We start from the raw sequence: 20,630 nt of genomic DNA on the forward strand, positions 1-20,630 counted from the left end.
CAAGGCTTTCTTTTTAAATTATGCTATTATAATACTTGATAAAATCACTTCATAAACAGTTCTCAGCCCACAAAAATCTATGCAGTGTAAATCAGTAAAGAGGAGGGGTATGCAGCTGCAGGAACAGCATTAGGGGGAGATGTCTGATAGATAATAAGGCCTTAGGAGCTTATTGTACACCCTTTCTACATTATACACATTAATAAAACAGTACACACTAAACTCCTAAGTTCCTCCAAGTGGTGTCTACTGGCAGCCAAAATGTTATCATTTCTAGCACTTTTAGTGGTTAGGACAGCCTCATAGTTTCAGTAGGGTGCCCCCAGGATATTGGTGAGGCTCAGCTGAAGTGACATACACAGTACAAAGAGACATGAGGGACTCTATTCTCTATGTTTAGAAGCAGCAGCTTTGATGACATGGGTGTAACTATGAATCCAGCTGGGTAGGGTTACTTGTGCTGACTAGATAAGAGCAGCACTGTTTTTCTGCCACTTTCTCACTTGGCTCCTCTCTCCCGTCTCTATAAACTTCAATGTGTCACTTTCTGAGCTGTTTGCTGTCATTTTGATAAAATCAATGTTTTCTCTGCTGCAGATCTAACAGTTATACAAAGCTCAGGAATATGCTGGCCTACCCCGTAGTCCTGCAATGATAATCTACTGGTGAGAAAACAGTGATTTTATCAAAACCACACTAAACAGCCCAGTAAGTGATACATTGCTGGAATTGGGGTGTCTGTCTCTACATTATGCTGCTCTCAGATTAGGTGGCAGAAACTAGGTGACAGATTCCCTTGAGCAACACAGATTTTACCTGTTTTTTAGAGTGAATGGTTCAGTGTGCAATGGGGGGGGGGGGGGGTTGAAAAGACTCATAAGTGGAAAATGAAGCAGAATGTTCTGATAAGATCTATTTTAATATTATTGTCTTTGCTTGTACTATTGATTTATGACAGTTACCAATTAACTATATGTCTCTGAAGTGGATTTGGAGCTCTGTACCAAAAAAAGTGAACTCCACATGACATGCAGATATTTTAGGAAATTAACTAGAACAGCAAGCTTGACTTAAAGAGGAAATTGTATTAAAAGGAGAACACTCAGTTCCAAAAACTGGCCTTAAACGGTTATTACTGTTTCTGACATGAAAGGCTGACATGGGTATGTCCCTTTAATACTGGCCATTGTATGCGTGCATTCAATCATTTTACTAAATACTTTGCCTCATGTTTGGGAAAATGTAGTTTCATACTATTTGGAAAGGTAAAACAAAATATATACCATCACCTTGTAATCTTCTCTGAGTGCAGACATTTGACTTTCTAAACTTAATATGGTCCGAGTATGTCGTTGACATATAGTTTGCATGTTGCTCAACGCTCTAATATCCTCCTTTTTAAGAATCAAGATTTAGTAGAATTAGCTGCACAGCACGATACGTTGCACAAAGTCAGCCTAAACATATTTTACAGAAATCTTATTAATATATTGAGTAGAAATGAGGAATTGTCCATCTGACTTAGTTTCTGTTCACTGTAATTCAGCCACATACAGTTGCAGAAATCAAATCAACATGGAATTTTGCTGTGAATATAAAGCAAATCTACAATAAAATCTGTAGCTAAAATCAGGAGCAATTCTGCAAAGTAAAAGGTAATAAATACTGTAATTAAATCAAGCTCGAGTTGCTAATATGTTTGTTATGAGAGAAAGTTCAGTCTACAGCGCTGTGTAGTTACATGTCTCACATTGGTAACTTTTTTAATTAAAAAGAAGCTCTGGATTCAGATTCTCATGCAGATTAGGGTCCGGCCCACAGCCCCGAACAGCTCATTTACATATAAGAAAAATGTAGATATCTCTGGATCTCTGGACTAAGGGCGGCTTTGCACGTTGCAACAACGCACGTGCAATGTCGGTGGGGTCAAATCGAAAGTGACGCACATCCGGCGTCACTTTCGACATCGTTGTGTGTAAATTCTAGATGATACGATAAACGAGCGCAAAAGCGTCGTTATCGTATCATCGTTGCAAGCTTCGACATAATTTTGCTGCAGCGACGGTACGATGCTGTTCCTCGTTCCTGCGGCAGCACACATCGCTGTGTGTTACGCCGCAGGAGCGAGGAACTGCACCTTACCTGCCGCCAGCGGCTCTACGGAAGGAAGGAGGTGGGCGGGATGTTTACATCCTGCTCATCTCCGCCCCTCCGCCGCTATTGGCCGCCTGCCGTGTGACGTCGCTATGACGCAGCACGACCCGCCCCCTTAGGAAGGAGGCAGATCGCCGGCCAGAGCGACGGTCGCAGGGCAGGTGAGTGCATGTGAAGCTGGCGTAGCGATAATGTTCGCTACGCCAGCTATCACAAGATATCGTACCTGAGACGGGGGCGGGGACTATCGCGTGCAACATCGCAGCATCGGCTTGCGATGTCGCAACGTGCAAAGCCCGCCTAAGACACCAGATCACAGATATCAAGTGGTTTCTTTTTATATTAAGCTTTGTATGGTTTGCATGCCCATATACATATATATATATACATATATATATATATATATATATGTATATATATATATATATATATATATGTACTTTGTATATTTGGTATCATTGTGCTCCACACTTTAGAGTGAGGATGATATTTATACCACCCTGGAAATGCTATTAAAATGCAATGGTCTCCATTTATAATAAATCACTTCAGGCAGGGGCGTAACGATCGTCGCCCGGGGCTTCAAAGGGCCCGTCCTGGACCTCAGCACTTGGTTCAGCTTGATGTGAACCCGAGTACCACATCCAACTGACATGTGTTGCAGAACTGAGCCCAGTCTGGACCCTGTGCTGCAAACTGCAGTGTAACAGGGTCATTGCAGCTAACTTTGGGATAACACATGTCCCAGCTACTTAAAATATGCATATGCACTTCTATCTCCGCCTATAATCCCACCCACATCTTTCCAGTGAAGCCGGTGCTGAGAGGTGGGCGGGCTTATGAGTGGGGAGAGCAGTAATAGCAGCATAGTGATCACCCGGCCCCCGGCTTTGTGTTTCTGCTGGGCGATTGTCTGATGCTATTAAAGAGAGCAATTTCACTGCTCTGTGCCCACCTGGAAGTCAGTGGATCCCCCGCTGGGCCCTGAAAGCCTCTCCTCCTGTATACAGCACAGATGCTGTATGTTCCATTTAGGTTCTACCCCTCCTGTCCATCAGAAGAAGGGACAGAGCTGATCATTGCCTCCTCGTCAGCAAAGCCAGCCCCTCGTGCATATATGTTTTCTGTAGACGGACACCCGAACGTAGTCGACTACGTTCGGGTGTCCGTCTGCAGAAAACGTATATGGACGAAAATGGTACAAAACAGATCACACACTAACGTAGTGTGCTCCATTACAGTCAATGGCCCTGTCGGCGCATGCGTCCGAAACACGTTTTGCATGGTGGCGGAGGGGCAGTTCGGACGGATGCCCCGACGGGACCACTGAACGTAAGGTAAAACGCAGTGTGAAAGTAGCCTATGGCTCTTTCCCTCAACACCCAGCTTTTCCATGCTCTGCTATACATTTTCCCTTCAGTACCCAGCTTTGCCATGCTTTGATATCAAGGGCAAGCTGGGTGCTGAGGTAAAGATGTACAGCAGAGCATCGGAAAGCTGGATGCTGAGGTAAAGATGCATAGCAGAACATCAGAAAGCTAGTTGCTGATGGAAAGATGTATAGCAAAACATGGGAAAGCTGGGTGCTGAAGAAAAGAAGGATATCAGAGCATGGGGAAAAAGGAAAATATGTATAGAAGACCATGGGAGGGCAGGGTGCTGAGGGAAAGATCCGAGTGTCAGCATAATTATACTGTATTCCGAGCTGGGGGGAGGTGAGAGGAGACGGGGACGGGGGGGGGGGGGCCCAGGTCCGAATTTTGCACCTGGGCCATTTGAACTCTAGTTACGCCACTGACTTCAGGTCTTAAAGTTAGTGCTCAGGTATGGTCCAACCCTGTTAATGATACAAATTGTAAATCCGGCACTCGAAATTTGTAAAATAAAAGAAAATTTTATTTACAGGCTTATTATTTGTTTGATAGTCAATGATGTTTTGGTCAGTAGACCTTCTAGAGATTGGCACACACAGATAGCCTTGTCCTGAAAAGTACTGCCAAAAGCACTGGTGCAGTGAATCGCCTAAAAGGTCCTGTAGAAACTGTGCACCAGTGCGTTTGACAGTACTTTTCAGGACAAGGCTATCTGTGTGTGCCAATCTCTAGAAGGTCTGACTTCCCCGGAAGAAGGCACAGCGCCGAAACGCGCATAGGGAAGGGTCTGTGGCTCCACGTGGATACAGGTAGCACATGGGTGGGATATTTTTATTTCTATTATGTCCCCCCTGATTTTTGTATGGATAGCTATGGATAGCTAGGATGGTAGCTGTGGTTTACATTTATAATAGCATGGTCTAGGTTAATATATTCTGAGATTTGTACTTTGTGTATACTCCAATCTCCTTTTTATACAACTACACAAAAAAATTTCACAAGGAAATTTTATTGTGATCTATTTATTAATTTATAGTACAGATATTGATTAAATAAATGTATTTATCGGTATTTATTTAAACTTCGGAGTGCTTATACTTTTTGTAATTTAGATATTTTTCTGGATTTTCATTATGTATGTAATTATTTTTGGTGACCATTGGGCAAGGTGCATAAAAGTTTTTTATTCAACTTTTGCCACTAATTAATGAATATTTATTATACAATTTCATATTTATATATTTATTTAATTTATTGTTGATTATTGGGCATTTGAATGAGAAGTATATAATCTGGGTACCATCTAATAAGTGCTGTTTGTGCATTTTTCATAATATTTATTTATTTTTTTATCTATTAGTGTTGAGACACAATATGTTATTTTGCGATTATTATTATATTGCTAAAAACTTTTAATGTTAATAAATTCCAGATAATTTTAAACAATCTTCAATAAATACATTTTATTATTATTATGGTCTCGAGTGCACTTTCCTTTAGGCCTGCGCCACACATCCGTGCCTCCGGTACGTGTTTGGCATTTTTTACACGTACCGGCGGCACGGAGACACTTTAACCAATGCTACCCTATGGTAGCAGGCACACACACGTAAAACCACACGGAACGTGTGTCCGTGTGCGTTTGTACGTGTGTGCGATTTTCAAAGCGCTGACATGTCCGGTTTCTCGCCGGCAGCACGGGTGTCACACGGCCCGCACCCGTACCACACGGGTGTAGTGTGGATGCGGTCCCGTGTGACACGCGCCGGAGAAAACACACATGTCAGTGGAAAAAAAAAAAAACATTAACTCACCTTCTCCAGCCCTCCTGTCTCTGCCGCTGCTGCCTCTTGCTGCCGACCGCCGCTCATTATTCTCATTGAATATTCACTTCACTGCCTGGCAGCAGCGGGGAGACGGGAGAGCTGGAGACCGAGGATCAGCACCACAGACAGCAGCGCGGACATCAGGAAGGACCAGGTGAGTATAATAATTACTGATTCTACGTGTGCTATCGCGGATAGCACACGTAGAACACACGTGTCACGCACGTACCAGAGACACGTACTTACCTGCACGCAACACGCAGGGAAAATACGTGTCTCTCGGCACGTGCGTGAATTTCACGTGAGTGTGGCAGAGGCCTTATATGGTTATCAATTAAATGGTGCTTGATCAAGTATATATATATATATATATATATATATAAATATATATATATATATATATATATATATATATATATATATATATATATAAAATAAAATGTGTTCACAAAATCACATACACCCCAAAATAATGGCAATAAAAGATACAACTCGTTCTTCTTCTTCAAAAAAAATCTCAATTAACAGAAAAATAAAATGGTTACATACGTCAACAGATTAAAAATAAGGGTACTTCTCTCAGAATCTGGTAACAGAAATATATTTGTTTTTTACAAAATATTTTTATTGTGCAAACATAGTAAAACATAAAAAAAGTACAAATTTGGCATCGTTGTAATGGCTCCAAAACTCAGAATACAGAAAATTTATACTCTCTGCCAGTCAACGAAAAAAAACACACACTAAAGCTCTAATTGAGGAAAAAAAAAAAATTGCAATTTCTTTAAGGCCTCCAACACACATCCGTTGAAAACGTGCGCGTTTGGTCCGTTTCCGTGTATACCGGAGACACGGACAAACGTGCACCAATGTTATGCAATGTTTGAGGACATATGTGCGTTTTTCATTAAGGTCCGTGTGTGTGCTATGTTTGTGTCTCCGTTTTGCACGGAAGCATGTCCGTTTTCAGCACGCAACACGCACGCACGGACCCAATGAAAGTCAATGGTTCTGTGCGCACGCCTAAGTGACACGGATGCATTTCTGTTTGCTCCGTGTACGTTTTGTGCTTTTTTCATGTGATGTCGGTCATTTTCTTTATTTCTGAGTCGGTCTCTCTGTCTGTCGGACGGTCTCTCTGTCTTGTCTGTCCCTCTCTCAGTCCGTAGGTCATTTTCCCCCCCTCTCTCATAATTACCGTTCCCCGATCTCCGGCGCAGTGCTGCACAGCTGATAAAAAACTCCGGCGGCTTTTCCTCTTTTGAAAAAGCTGGCCGCTCATTAAACAATCTAGTATTCCCTGCTTTCCCCGCCCACCGGCAAATATGATTGGTTGCAGTGAGACACGCCCCTACGCTGAGTGACAGCTGTCTCACTGCAACCAATCACAGCCGCCGGTGGGCGTGTCAATATGTAGCAGAAAAATAAATAAATAAATAAAAAAAACGACGTGCGGTTCCCCCCATTTTGATACCAGCCAGGGTAAAGCCAAACTGCTGAAGGCTGGTATTCTCAGGATGGGGTGCCCCACATTATGGGGAGCACCCCGGCCTAACAATATCAGCCTGCAGCCGCCCAGAATGGCCGCATCCATTAGATGCAACAGTTCTGGGACTGTACCCGGCTCTTCCCAAAATGCCCTGGTGCGTTGGCATTCGGGGTAATATGGAGTTAATGGCAGCAACCCATAGCTGCCACTAAGTCCAAGATTAATCATTGCAGACATCTATGAGACACCCCCAATGATTAACCTGTAATGTAAAGTTTATAAACACACACAGTTTAAAAATCCTTTATTTGAAATTATAAACACTAACAAATATCCTCGTTCACCAATTTATTAAGTCCCCAAAAACCCATCCATGTCCAGCGTAATCCACGGAGGTCCCGCGACGCTCTCAGCTCTGCTACATGAAGGTGACAGGAGCTGCAGAAGACACCGCCGCTCCTGACAGCTCCATGCAGCAACTGAGGTGAGTATCGCGATAAGCGATGATGTCAGTCAGGTCACTCGCGTCCACCACTGGATCCTCCACCTGTGACTGCAAGTCGCCCGAGTGACAGCGATGAAGTCACAGGTGAGTTGCGGTCACGGGGGGTGTACTCCAGCTAGCCGCGTGTAACCTGATTGATGGCAGCGCTAATCGCGCTGCTCAATTCAGTCACTCAGGGGATTAGCGGTCACCGGTGAGTCCTGCACGGGTGACCGCTAATCAGTACACAACACAGACAGAGCCGCGGCATGAAAATGAAGTCGGGTACAGTTCACCCGAGTTCATTCTCTACGCGCAACTCTGTCTGCTGTCAGCCGACATGTATCAACGACATCAACGTGCATCACACACAAACGGAACATTTCACACGGGCAACACACACACATGTCAGTTATTTTACTCATGCACACACGGACATTCCACACACACATACGGCTAGCATACGGGATACACAGGCAGGCCACACATATCATAAAAACGGACCTAGAAAACGGACCCGAAAAATGGCCCGTTTTACACGCACGTGCTTTTCAAGGATGTGTGTTTTAGGCCTAAGAGACACTTTTGAGGTCAAAATGGTCACTACAATCTGTGATAAATACTTTGTGGGGTACAGTTTCCAAAATAGTCTGGGGAGGGTTTTGTCTTTACTAAAACCTTGGGAGCTCTGTAAATACAATATAGTGTAAGGAAACCATTCGGTTCGAAGCAGGGCATTTCCTTGTAGACAAAATGCCTGACTCAGAGTCACTGAGCTCACGGATTGGCCGTCACTCCATTTATGTGATGTCAGCACCGCAGCCAATGACTAACACTGGTATCAAGACTCGACAGCGGATCCAGGTAGGGTGAATACAGCATGGTTTATTTTTACTATATAATATCCCACAGAAAAGGATTAACTTTTAATAAAAGGGACCAAATCCTTTAAGGAAAAAAAATACATTTTTTTTCTTTTCATTGCATTAGTTCATGTGAGTACTTCATGGGTTAACAATAGTGATGAGCGAGTACTAAAAAGCTCGGGTGCTCGAGGCTCGGGCCGAGCATCCCAAGATACTCGTGTACTCGGCCCGAGCACCGAGCCCAATGTTATCCTATGGGAGACCCGAGTATTTTTGTGAAATGACCCCCCGGCAGCATGTAGAAACCCTAAAAATGTCACAAAAGTCTCAGAAGAGTGCTCAAATGGCATGGCATCAGCATGGGGAAGACCCCTTGAAGCATTTATCACTCAAAAGTCACAGCTCTGAACAATTTTGTCCGAGTTTTACGCCATTTTTACGGACTCATCAGAAAACCTTCCAAAATGACACCAAAATGAATTTTCATGGCGGAAATGTTAAGGGCACATACCCAATAGTGAGATAGAGCTGGTGTATGTTACTTTTTGAGATTAATACATGAAAGATTTTACGTAAAACATTGTGTGGCACTCCGATGTCCAAAACGCACGTTTTGTGCTTTTTACTAACGATGTCTGTCATTTTTTTTTTCATTCTATCTCCCGTCGGTCGGTCTCGCTCTGTCTTGTCTGTCCCCCTCTCACAGTCTGTCGGTCAGTTCCCCCCCCCTCTCTCTTACTTACCGTTCCCCGATCACCGGCGCGGCGCTGCACGGCTGTTCACTAAACTCCGGTGGCTTTTCCTCTTTTGAAAAAGCCGGCCGCTCATTAATCAATCTCGTATTCTCTGCTTTCCTGCTTTTCGGCGCCTATGATTGGTTGCAGTGAGACACGCCCCCACACTGAGTGACAGCTGTCTCACTGCACCCAATTACAGCAGCCGGTGGGTGTGTCTATACTGTGCAGTGAAATAAATAATTAAATAATTTAAAAAAACGGCGTGCGGTCCCCCCAATTTTAATACCAGCCAGATAAAGCCATACGGCTGAAGGCTGGTATTCTCAGGATGGGGAGCTCCACGTTATGGGGAGCCCCCCACCCTAACAATATCAGTCAGCAGCCGCCCAGAATTGCCGCATACATTATATGCGACAGTTCTGGGGCTGTACCCGGCTCTTCCCGATTTACCCTAGTGCGTTGGCAAATCGGGGTAATAAGGAGTTAATGGCAGCCCATAGCTGCCACTAAATCCTAGATTAATCATGTCAGGCGTCTCCCCGAGATTCCTTCCATGATTAATCTGTAAATTACAGTTAAAAAACACACACACACGAAAAATCCTTTATTAGAAATAAAAAACACTAACAAAGTCCCTCATTACCAATTTATTAACCCCGACAAACCCTCCATGTCCGGCGTACTCCACAGTCCTCCAGCGTCGCGTCCAGCTCTGCTGCATGGAAGTGACAGGAGCTGCAGAATACACCGCCGCTCCGGTCACCTCCACGCAGCTAATGAGATGAGTATAGCGATCAGCTGAGCTGTCACTGAGGTTACCTGGATCCAACGGTGGATGCAGCGGTGGCCGCGGGTAACCTCAGTGACAGCTCAGCTGATCGCGCTACTCACCGCTGCTTCGGTCAGCTCCATGCACTAACTGAGGTGAGTATAGCGATCAGCTGCTGTCACTGAGGTTAATCGCGGCCACCGCTGGATCCAGCGGTGGCCGGGAGTTACCTGACTGACAGCAGCTGATCGCGCTATTCCCTTCATTAGCTGCGTGGAGGTGACCGGAGCGGCGATGTCTTCTGCAGCTCCTGTCACTTCCATGCAGCAGAGCTGGACGCGACGCCGGAGTCCGTGGAGTACGCCGGACATGGAGGGTTTGTCGGGGTTAATAAATTGGTAATGAGGGACTTTGTTAGTGTTTTTTATTTCTAATAAAGGATTTTTCGGGTGTGTGTGTTTTTTAACTGTAATTTACAGATTAATCATGGAAGGTATCTCGGGGAGACGCCTGACATGATTAATCTAGGCTTTAGTGGCAGCTATGGGCTGCCATTAACTCCTTATTACCCCGATTTGCCAACGCACTAGGGTAAATCGGGAAGAGCCGGGTACAGCCCCAGAACTGTCGCATATAATGTATGCGGCAATTCTGGGCAGCTGCTGACTGATATTGTTAGGGTGGGGGGCTCCCCATAACGTGGGGCTCCCCATCCTGAGAATACCAGCCTTCAGCTGTATGGCTTTATCTGGCTGGTATTAAAATTGGGGGGGACCGCACGCCGTTTTTTTTAATTATTTATTTATTTATTTTACTGCACAGTATAGAACCGCCCACCGGCTTCTGTGATTGGGTGCAGTGAGACACCTGTCACTCAGCGTGGGGGCGTGTCTCACTGCAACCAATCATAGGCGCCTGTGGGCGTGGAAAGCAGGGAATATGAGATGGTTGTGTACAGAGCACAGCGCGCCCGCCGGTATAAAGGCTCGGTCACGCTGTGCGGGCCGGCCAATCACTGCAATTCCACAACTAACAGGGCTGTGGCATTGCAGTGGTCTGCCAGCCAATCCCTGCATGAGGGCTGGCTCTCAAAAGAGCGCCAACATGCAGGGATGAAGACCACGAGTAAAGCACGAGTATTGCAAAATTACTCGGTACCCGCCGAGTAGCCCGAGTACAGTGATACTCGTGCGAGTACCGAGTAGTAACAAGCATACTCGCTCATCACTAGTTAACAAACTTCCTAAATACAATTTTGAATACTATAAGGGGGGCCCTTTTAAAAATCGGAGTGATTCGTGTGAAACTTCTAATATTTCAGTCCCTTAAAAGTACTTGATAACAGAATCTACTCCTAAAAAATAAATTTCTTAAAGTTTCTTGAAAAATTGCTGCTAAATCTTTAAAATTATGTAACAAAAATAAATAGACATATAAAAATGATGCCAGCATAAAGTGGACATATGGGAAAGGTTAATTAGTAATTATTTTGTGTGGTATAACTATTTATTTTAAGGGAAGACACAATAAAAGTTTGACAAGTGAACATTTTTCCAAATAGTTTGGAAATTTCAGAGTTATGTGTTAATAAATTCAAATCATACAGATCTACTGTAAATTTACTATTACTGTAATGTACAATACATCACAGTCTTACCCCAATAGGATACACAAAGAAAATTCAAAATTTATTCCTATGTAAAATGAAACATGCGAGGTTAGAATTTTGCAGTGTAAATTCAGAACTTTGATCTTTCCAGGTTTGATGATTTTTTTGAAGATATTGTCATGATGTGAGTGGGATAGCGAGGGATAGGGGCTCCTATGCTGTCCCTCAAGTGTCCCAGGGTCCCTAGGCTATCCCATTTCTCAGGGATAGCCATAATGGTGGAGAGGTGTGAGTCTACTGCCTGACTTCGGTCATGACCAGAACTAATCTCATTTCCCCTCCCACCAGTGAAGGAAGGAGCAGGAGTGAAATGGAAACACAGATAAAGACAGATGAAGAGGAAAACCAAAACGCTGACACACTGCAAACTCACAGGAAAAACAATGAGAGACTCAGGAGAAAAGCAAGAGCAGGAAGGTAGCACAAGCAACAAAAAGACAACAAGGATTAACTTCACAACCACACACAGCAACACATACTGCAACCACCAGTTAGTCTGGATCATAACACCTCACCAGAGCAGCTTAAATAAACCACAGCTGGCATAGAATGAAGGATCTAGCAAGCATATATAGGATGGAAGCAGATGTGAATAGCTCTCCCACAACATGTGATCAATTTAGACTAACAAGGAGACCAGCAGAGATTAATGCTTGCTAGACTGTCTATGAACTACCAATCTGTTGGTCAACGCCCAAGTCTACCTGCAATGATCACAGACATCAGAGAAGTTATCAGGTTAAGTGTCAGAATCTGTAGTCTGAACAGATCCGGACATCACCATGACAGTCGGGATGTTCATAAAAACCTCAGTGTGACAGATATATAAAATGATTATGACTGAGCTCTACCACTCGGGGATAAACTAACCAGGAGAGATGTTAAACTTGCAATCCACAGATCAGTAATCAGAATAGGAAAAGCCCTAAATCTGACTCTGGTTTGTCCATGCTTGACAGTGAAGATTGGCACCCTAAGATTACACAATGGTGCCCCAAATCAATGTTGGCTAACCCTGAGTGACCTTAACTGCACCCTCAACTATCAAAAAGTATAACACTAAACAACAATAATCATAATTAAAGTGCACATGGGCAAAGCATGAGTCACAGGGCTAAGAACATGTTCACACAGTCATACAAGAGACAGAGGAAAATGAAAGAAACCCAAAACATATACGGAAAACGTGGATTCTCCCTAAACACCATGCTATAGTAATAGAATGGGAAGAATACCAGGAAAGGAAACTCACAAACAAACTGCAGTACAAAAGCAATAAGGGTGATTCAGTAAGATAATCTCTAACTGAGGAGCTGGGACTCCAACCTTCCATCTATCCTAGAATATAGCCAGCAGTGAATACATGAACATGGTGAGTATAAATAGCCCCTCCCAAGATAAGGCAAACCAAACAAGGAGGAAACACACCTAAATAAAATGGAACAAAAAGTAAAGCAAATGAAAGAAAAGATAGGAGACCTAACAGCGGTAGGACAGAGACAAAACAGGTTGTTCTGATCCAACAGAGAGTGAGACCAGCCACACAATCAGAGGTGTTGTATCTATTTTTATGCATTTTTTAATGCAAAATGTCAGCTTGTCACAAAAGTTCATAAAGATTGCTGCATGTATATCTTGTTGAGTGCAATTTTGCCAATATACCAGGTGTCTACTTTCATGAAATATGTATGACTATTTAATATCAATATTTTAGTTTCTAAATTAGATTTTATTTGTATGCCTCAAAATGTGAAAATTGTTTGACCAACAGAGGTGTAGAATGTAAAAGAAAAACCCTGGCAGCAAAAGGATTAAAGGATTATTTCCTTTTTCTAAAATAGGTATTGCTGAATAGTGCTTCCAAATGCAAGTAATTTTGCCATTTATTGTTTCTTAAAATTTTCAGCTGTTCTTGAGATATTAATTAAGAAATAACGTTTGGAACACCATGGTAAGTTTGAACTGGGTGCAAAAAACCTAAAAAAACTTCACTGTATAAAGAGATGGGCTGCACACCAGCGACAGTGCAAGGGGAATAAATGTAAAGAAAAAACTTCTATGTGAATACTGACATGAAAAATACAATAGCTATATGTAAAAATGAAAATATGACAATGGTATCTGTATAACTATTATGAACTTTAAGAATAAAGAGAAATTTAGCTATTGAATTGATCAATGCAACAGAGCCCCAAACCTCTTCACAGTATTCTCTTACATTGGGGTCCCTAGCTAATGTGTGTCCTCTCTTGCAGTTAAAAAACCTACCGTGTATAGGAAGCTGGGACCCAGGCTATATATATATATTATGTGGACCAGCAATAGGTGTGGGTGGGGTTGAGTTCACAAATGAAAGACTACAAACTAATTAAGAAATAACGTTTGGAACACCATGCTAAGTCTGAACAGGGTGCAAAAACCCTAAAAAAAACTTCCTTATATAAAGAGAAGGGCTGCACATCAGCGACTGCTATGAACTTTAAGAATAAAGAGAAATTTAGCTATTGAATTGATCAATACAACAGAGCCCCAGCACCTCGTCACGGTAGTCTCTTACATTGGGGTCCCTAGCTAATGTGTATCCTCTCTTGCAGTTAAAATAGTATATAGTGAAGTTTTTTTAGGGTTTTTGCACCCAGTTCAGACTTAGCATGGTGTTCCAAACGTTATTTCTTAATTAGTTTGTAGTCTTTCATTTGTGAACTCAACCCCACCCACACCTATTGCTGGTCCACATTATACGTATATAGCCTGGGTCTCAACTTCACATACACGGTAGTGTGACGCCCTGGCTGGGCCAGGTAGTGACAAATAGGGCCCCGCATTACACCTGTCCCTCATAGGTAACACACAGCCAAACATTTAAACCCTCAGGGCTTGATGGACACACCAGGGGGCGGAACCAGGCGGTTGGAAGACACCCACCGAGGAGTTCAGAGAGCCTGAGGCGGGAAAGTAAACAGAACAAGTCTATAGTTCAAGTTGGAGAGGTTTGTGGGCTGGAGCTGTGTGCAGCTCCAGCATAGGAGAGAAACCAATTTGAGCAGGTGCCAGGGTAGGAGCCCTGGTACCTTTGGCTAGGAGGCAGATGGAGGCCTCCGTCTGCAGGAGCCGGGAAGACGGCTCGGTGGAACTGAGGTGGACCGGGACAGGGTTGTAGCCCGCCGGAACCGACCCGGGGAACCGACTTGGAAACCGGAGCACAAAGGGGGGGTACTCAGACCCTGAAGCTAGGTCCAGAAGCTACTGGGGGCTAGTTAATTAACTGATTGCGGCCAGGACTAGAGGTCCTGTCCTACCCAAAGTCCCGAATGAAGGCAACAGCCCAATGAGGGGGATAAGCAGCCACCGCCACGGTTCAGAGATTCCACGGGACAGCGTCTGCGGGCAAAGGGCTCCTTAGGCAACAACAAGCCGGGAGCGGACTCCTGAAGTTGCAAGCACAGGCAGTCCACCATCCAACACAGGTGCGGGAGAAAGACAGAGACCACCAGCCGGGTGGGGGACCAGACTGCAGCCGGCTGCGGGCACCGACCACTATCACCTTGGTTTACCAGAGACTCGTGTGTTTAACTAATAGTGAGTACAACAGCACCCTCCGGTCGCCTATCTCCCTGCACCGCCAAACATCCCCAACGGGCCCGGGGCCACCTTCCCTGCCCACGGAGGGGTTAACAACTTGCTGCCGAACATCTCCCCCGGATGCCCCGTAACTGCAGCGGTGGTGTCCACATTCACCACATCCCGTGGGTCGCGTCACGAACTTAACACGGCTCCGGCCATACATCTACGTCCCCAAACCACAACCCCCCTTTCAGTTGAAGTGACCGCGAGACCCCCGGGTACGGAGACCCTCGAGCCACCCACTGAAGGTCCGGATCCGAGCGGTTCGGCTGCCAAGCACGGAGCAGTACAGTAGGTTTTTTAACTGCAAAAGAGGACACACATTATCTAGGGACCCCAATGTAAGAGAATACCATGACGAGGTGTTGGGGCTCTGTTGTATTGATCAATTCAATAGCTAAATTTCTATTTATTCTTAAAGTTCATAGCAGTTATTCAGATACCATTGTCATATTTTAATTTTTACATATAGCTATTGTATTTTTCATGTCAGTATTCACATAGCAGTTTCTGCTTTACATTTAAGGGTGCTTTACACGCTGCAACATCGCAAACCATATATCGTCGGGGTCACGGTGTTTGTGACGCACATCCGGCGTCGTTAGCGACATCGCAGCATGTAACACCTCTGAGCGACCAAAAACGATCGCAAAAGAGGTAAAAATCGTTTGTATTGGAGAGGTCACTCCAACACTAAAAATCGTTGACAGGTGAGTAGCGAGGTTGTTTGTCGCTCCCGCGGCAGCACATATCGCTATTTGTGACACCACAGGAACAAGGAAACTCACCGTACCTGTGTCCCACCGGCAATGGGGAAGGAAGGAGGTGGGCGGGATGTTTGGCCCGCTCATCTCCGCCCCTCCTCTGCTATTGGGCGGCCACTTGGTGACATCGCTATGACGCCCAACGAACTGCCCCCTTAGAAAGGAGGCGGTTTGCCGGTCACAGCGACGTCGCTAAGCAGGTAAGTAGTGTGACGGGTGTAAGCAATGTTGTGCGCCACGGGCAGCGATTTGCGATTTGGTTCGCTGAACGGAGGTCGCGTTCGAGTTCAGTTCGGCGAACCGGTTCGGCGAACCACTCAAACAACATAGGAAACAATGGGAGGCAATCATAAACACATAAAAAGACATAGAAAACACCCTCAAAGGTGTCCAAAAGGTGAGAAACAACTCACAACACAACACAAACACATGGGAAAGTGACAAGAACAAATTCTCATGCGAAAACAAAACAGCGTTACGAGGAAAAAGAGGACGAGACACAGATATAGGCATGGCATGCCCTTCTAAAATCATGTAAAACACAGCAAGGGTTACTCCAAGTGGAGTCTCCCTTTTTTCCAAAAATTGGGCCACACAGACACTTCCTTCAGTGGCAGCACTTGTGCCCCAGTCGTACACTTCACAGGTAGATTTGCATCAAGCACATTAAAAAATATGCCATCCTTAACAGTCCCCAGGATGACACCGGGATAGGTAGCAAAGTCTTTGCTGATCCCAGATCTGTTCATCTTGGATCATTTTTACAAACACTGCAAGGGTTACTCCAAGCGGAGTCTCCCTTTTTTCCAAAAATTGGGCCACACAGACACCTCCTTCAGTGGCAGCACTTGTGCCCCAGTTGTACACTTCACAGGTAGATTTGCATCAAGCACATTCAAAAATACGCCATCCTTAACCGTCCCCAGGATGACACCGGGGTAGGTAGCAAAGTCTTTGCTGATACCAGATCTGTTCATCTTGGATCATTTTTAGAAACACTGTAAGCAAGGGTTACTCCAAACGGAGTGTCCCTTTTTTTCCAAAAATTGGGCCACACAGACACCTCCTTTAGTGGCAGCACTTATGCCCCAGTTGTACACTTTACAGGTAGATTTGCATCAAGCACATTCAAAAATACGCCATCCTTAACCGTCCCCAGGATGACACCGGGGTAGGTAGCAAAGTCTTTGCTGAACCATGACTTGTTTATCTTGGCTCCTTTTTAAAAACACAGCAAGGGTTACTCCAAGCGGAGTCTCCCTTTTATCCAAAAATTGGGCCACACAGACACCCCTTCAGTGGCAGCACTTGTGCCCCAGTCGTACACTTCACAGTTAGATTTGCATCAAGCACATTCAAAATACACAAGCATTAACCTTAACCGTCCCCAGGATGACACAGGGGTAGTAAATTCCTTGCGGATCCATGACTTGTTCATTTTGATGAACGTTAGTCTGTCCACATTGTCACTGGACAGACGCGTGCGCTTATCTGTCAATTTTTTGTTAAAAGAAAAAGGTTTTGGTACCACTTATCTGTCAACACACACTTAGCAGCAGTGAAGACACGTTCTGAGACAACGCTGGCAGCTGGACACGACAAGATCTCCAAGGCGTAAGTGGAGAGCTCTGGCCATTTTTCAAGATTTGAAGCTCAAAATGAGCAAGGCTCCATTTGCAAAGTCATGGCATCGATGTTCATTTGGAGATACTTCTGTATCATCCTCTCCAGCCGTTGACTATGTGTCAGACTTGTTGTCTCTGGTGGCCTTGCAAAGGATAATCTAAAAAAATTATGAAACGATTCAATAAAATTGCTGTTGCCAGCACCAGATACGGTGCTGCTGGTACGGTTAGACTGTTGATGATGACAAGACCGTCCCATGTTTGTCAAGTTACAACTGGGAGATTCACTCCGTGCACCACGGTTGTTTGGTGGAAAAGCCGAGCTAAGATCGAGTAACAGCTTCTGCTGATACTCCTGCATACGTGCGTCCCTTTCTATGGCTGGTATTATGTCACAAAATTTGAACTTGTACCGGGGATCTAATAGTGTGGCAACCCAGTAGTCATCATTACTTCTAATTTTGACAATACGAGGGTCATGTTGTAGGTAGTGCAGCAAGAAGGCGCTCATGTGTCTTACGCAGCCATGCGGACCAAGTCCACGTTGTGTTTGTGGCATAGAGGTGCTAACCGTTCTTTCTTCCTCTGACATCTCCCCACAATCTCTTTCAACTGAAATTTGATCAAGGTCTCCCTCATCCGCTGAGTCTTCCATGTCCATGGACAGTTCGTCCTCCATTTCTTCATGTTCTCCTGCACCTTCCTCAACATTTTGCCTGCTACCATGCGCCCTTGTTGATCCCTGTCCCCCATGGTCCCATGCCTGCCGCCTTGTCAATGATGAACGTCTGGACCTTGGTGATGTTGTTGTCCCTTGCGTATGTGAATCCTCCTGTACTTCCTCCCCTTCCTGTTGTCCCACCTCCTGACTCAGAATAGTGTTTAGCATGTGCTCCAGCATGTAAATGACTGGAATTGTCATGCTAATAATGGCATTGTCAGCGCTAAACATATTCGTCGCCATGTCGAAACTGTGCAGAAGGGTGCATAGGTCCTTGATCTGAGACCACTCCATGAGGGTGATCTGCCCCACCTCTGCATCTTGTTGGCCCAGGTTATACGTCATTATGTATTGCACCAGTGATCGGCGGTGCTGCCACAGTCGCTGTAACATGTGGAGAGTAGAATTCCAGCGCGTCGGTACATCGCATTTCAGGCGATGAACCGGCGGGCCGAAAGACTTCTGGAGCGATGCAAGTCGCTCAGCTGTGGCGGTTGAACGACAGAAGTGTGCAGACAGTTTTTGTGCCCTGTTCAGAAGGCCATTCAGGCCGGGATAGTGTGTTAAAAATTGTTGGACAACAAGGTTCAACACGTGAGCCATACAAGGCACATGTGTCACCTTGCACACGTGAAGGGCCGCACCCAGGTTTGCAGCATTGTCGCACACGGCCTTACCAGGCTGCAGGTTGAGTGGAGACAACCATTTACCAAACTAAGTCTCCAGAGCTGCCCACAACTCAGGCGTTGTGTGACTCTTATTTCCAAGACATTTCAAGATAAAGACTGCCTGATGCCGTTGCGCTCTGCTGCCAGCATAGTAATGAGGGGTGCGTGATTCCTTCTGTGCAGTTACAACGCTAGTGGCCTGACCAGGCAGGCTTGGGGCGGAGGTGGAGGACCCTGACGAGGTTGAGGAGGCAGAAGCAGTGGAGGAACTTAGAAAGACAGAAGATTGAAGCACAAGTCGTGGGGACAGCAAGACTTGTGCAGCAGACCCTTCACCATCTATCACCATAGTTACCCAGTGCCCAGTCAGCGACATGTAACGTCCCTGTCCATGCTTACTGGTCCAAGTATCGGTGGTGAAATGCACCCGTTCACACACAGTTTCTCAAGGAAGCGGTGATGTTGTGTGCGACATGCTGGTGTAGCGCAGTCACACCTTTCTTAGAGAAGTAGTGGCGACTGGGCATCTGGTACTGGGGCACAGCGACAGACATAAGGTCTCGAAAATCCTGTGTGTACACCTGGCGGAAAGACAGCATTTCGGTAGTCAAAAGCTTACAGAGGGATAAAGTCAACCTCTTAGCTTTGTCATGGGTCACAGGAAATGGCCTTTTATTTGTCCACATCTGAGGGACAGAGATCTGGCTGCTGTGTGTAGACGGTGGTGAGTAGGGTGTCCTTGGAAAAATGCAGGTTTGTGAGAAAAGTGCAGGCGTAGACATGATGTTGCCTTCATCCAACGTTGGTGCTATCGATGTCTGAGAGAGCTGTACACACGCATTTGTTTCCCCTTCCAAACCAACTGACGACCTACCAAGTAAACTGCCTGTTGCGGTTACAGTGGTGGAAGATGTGCGTGGAAAACCAGGTGTGACAGCTGTTTCCACAGTCCAATAAGATGAAGAGCGCGCGGATGCACTGGAAGGGGCAGGCAGTGGATGGTCCGCTCCGCTAGGCCGCATTGCAGCACGGTGAGCTTCCCACTGGGACATATGATATTTATTCATGTGATAATTCATGGAAGAAGTTGTCAAACTGCTGAGGTTTTTGCCTCTATTAACAGATTCCCGACAAATTTTACAGATCACATGATTTGGGCGATCCTTTGCAAGGTCAAAAAAGGACCAGGCTAGGCAAGGCTTAGAGGACATGCGACCTGCTGAGCCACCCCGACTAGTGCTCAGAGGCAGAGTGGTGGCTGAGGATGCAGTTGTAAATGTGCTACCAGTACTCCTCATCTGTCCAGGAAGGCACAAGGTAACTTCGTCATCAGTTGCATCCTCCTCCACCGCCTCTGTTGACCTCCTTGAGTGCCTGACTGTGGGTTGACAGTAGGTGGGATCTAGAACTTCATCATCAAGCGTTGTGTTTGCACTCACCTCACCCTCAGACCTAGCCTCTTCCTGCCCTGACCGAATAATTAAGTTGTCATCCCAATCTGGTATCTGCGTCTCATCGTCATCAGTATGTTCCTCATTGTCTCTACCAACAGGTGTTACAGTTTGTGAATAAGGGTCAACATTATGCTGAGAAACTTGGTCATCATCACAGCCTGAATCTGAGTCACAAAGGTTCTGGGCATCACTGCAGACCATTTCCTGGTCTGTACTCACTGTAGCTTGGGAGCATACCTCTGATTCCCAGGCTGTAGTGTGACTGAACAGCTCGGCAGACTCAGCCATCTCTGTTCCACCATACTGTGCAGGGCGGATGGAGACTTGAGAGGTGGGAGAAAGCAAGTGTGATTGGGATGACAACTCAGAGGACTGTTTTTTTTTGGATGCAGAAGTTGAGGTGGAGG

General features: G+C 45.3%; 1 protein-coding gene across 1 annotated transcript in view; it reads right to left on the bottom strand.

Annotated features, from left to right (window-relative positions):
• The window catches only part of CCDC73 (coiled-coil domain containing 73), a 627,966-nt gene that overhangs the window by 99,588 nt on the left and 507,748 nt on the right, over positions 1 to 20,630 (bottom strand). The gene's annotated exons all lie outside the window — the stretch shown is intronic.

This window comes from Anomaloglossus baeobatrachus, chromosome 10 (genome assembly GCF_048569485.1).
Source record: "Anomaloglossus baeobatrachus isolate aAnoBae1 chromosome 10, aAnoBae1.hap1, whole genome shotgun sequence".
In the NCBI taxonomy this organism is placed as follows: domain Eukaryota; kingdom Metazoa; phylum Chordata; class Amphibia; order Anura; family Aromobatidae; genus Anomaloglossus; species Anomaloglossus baeobatrachus.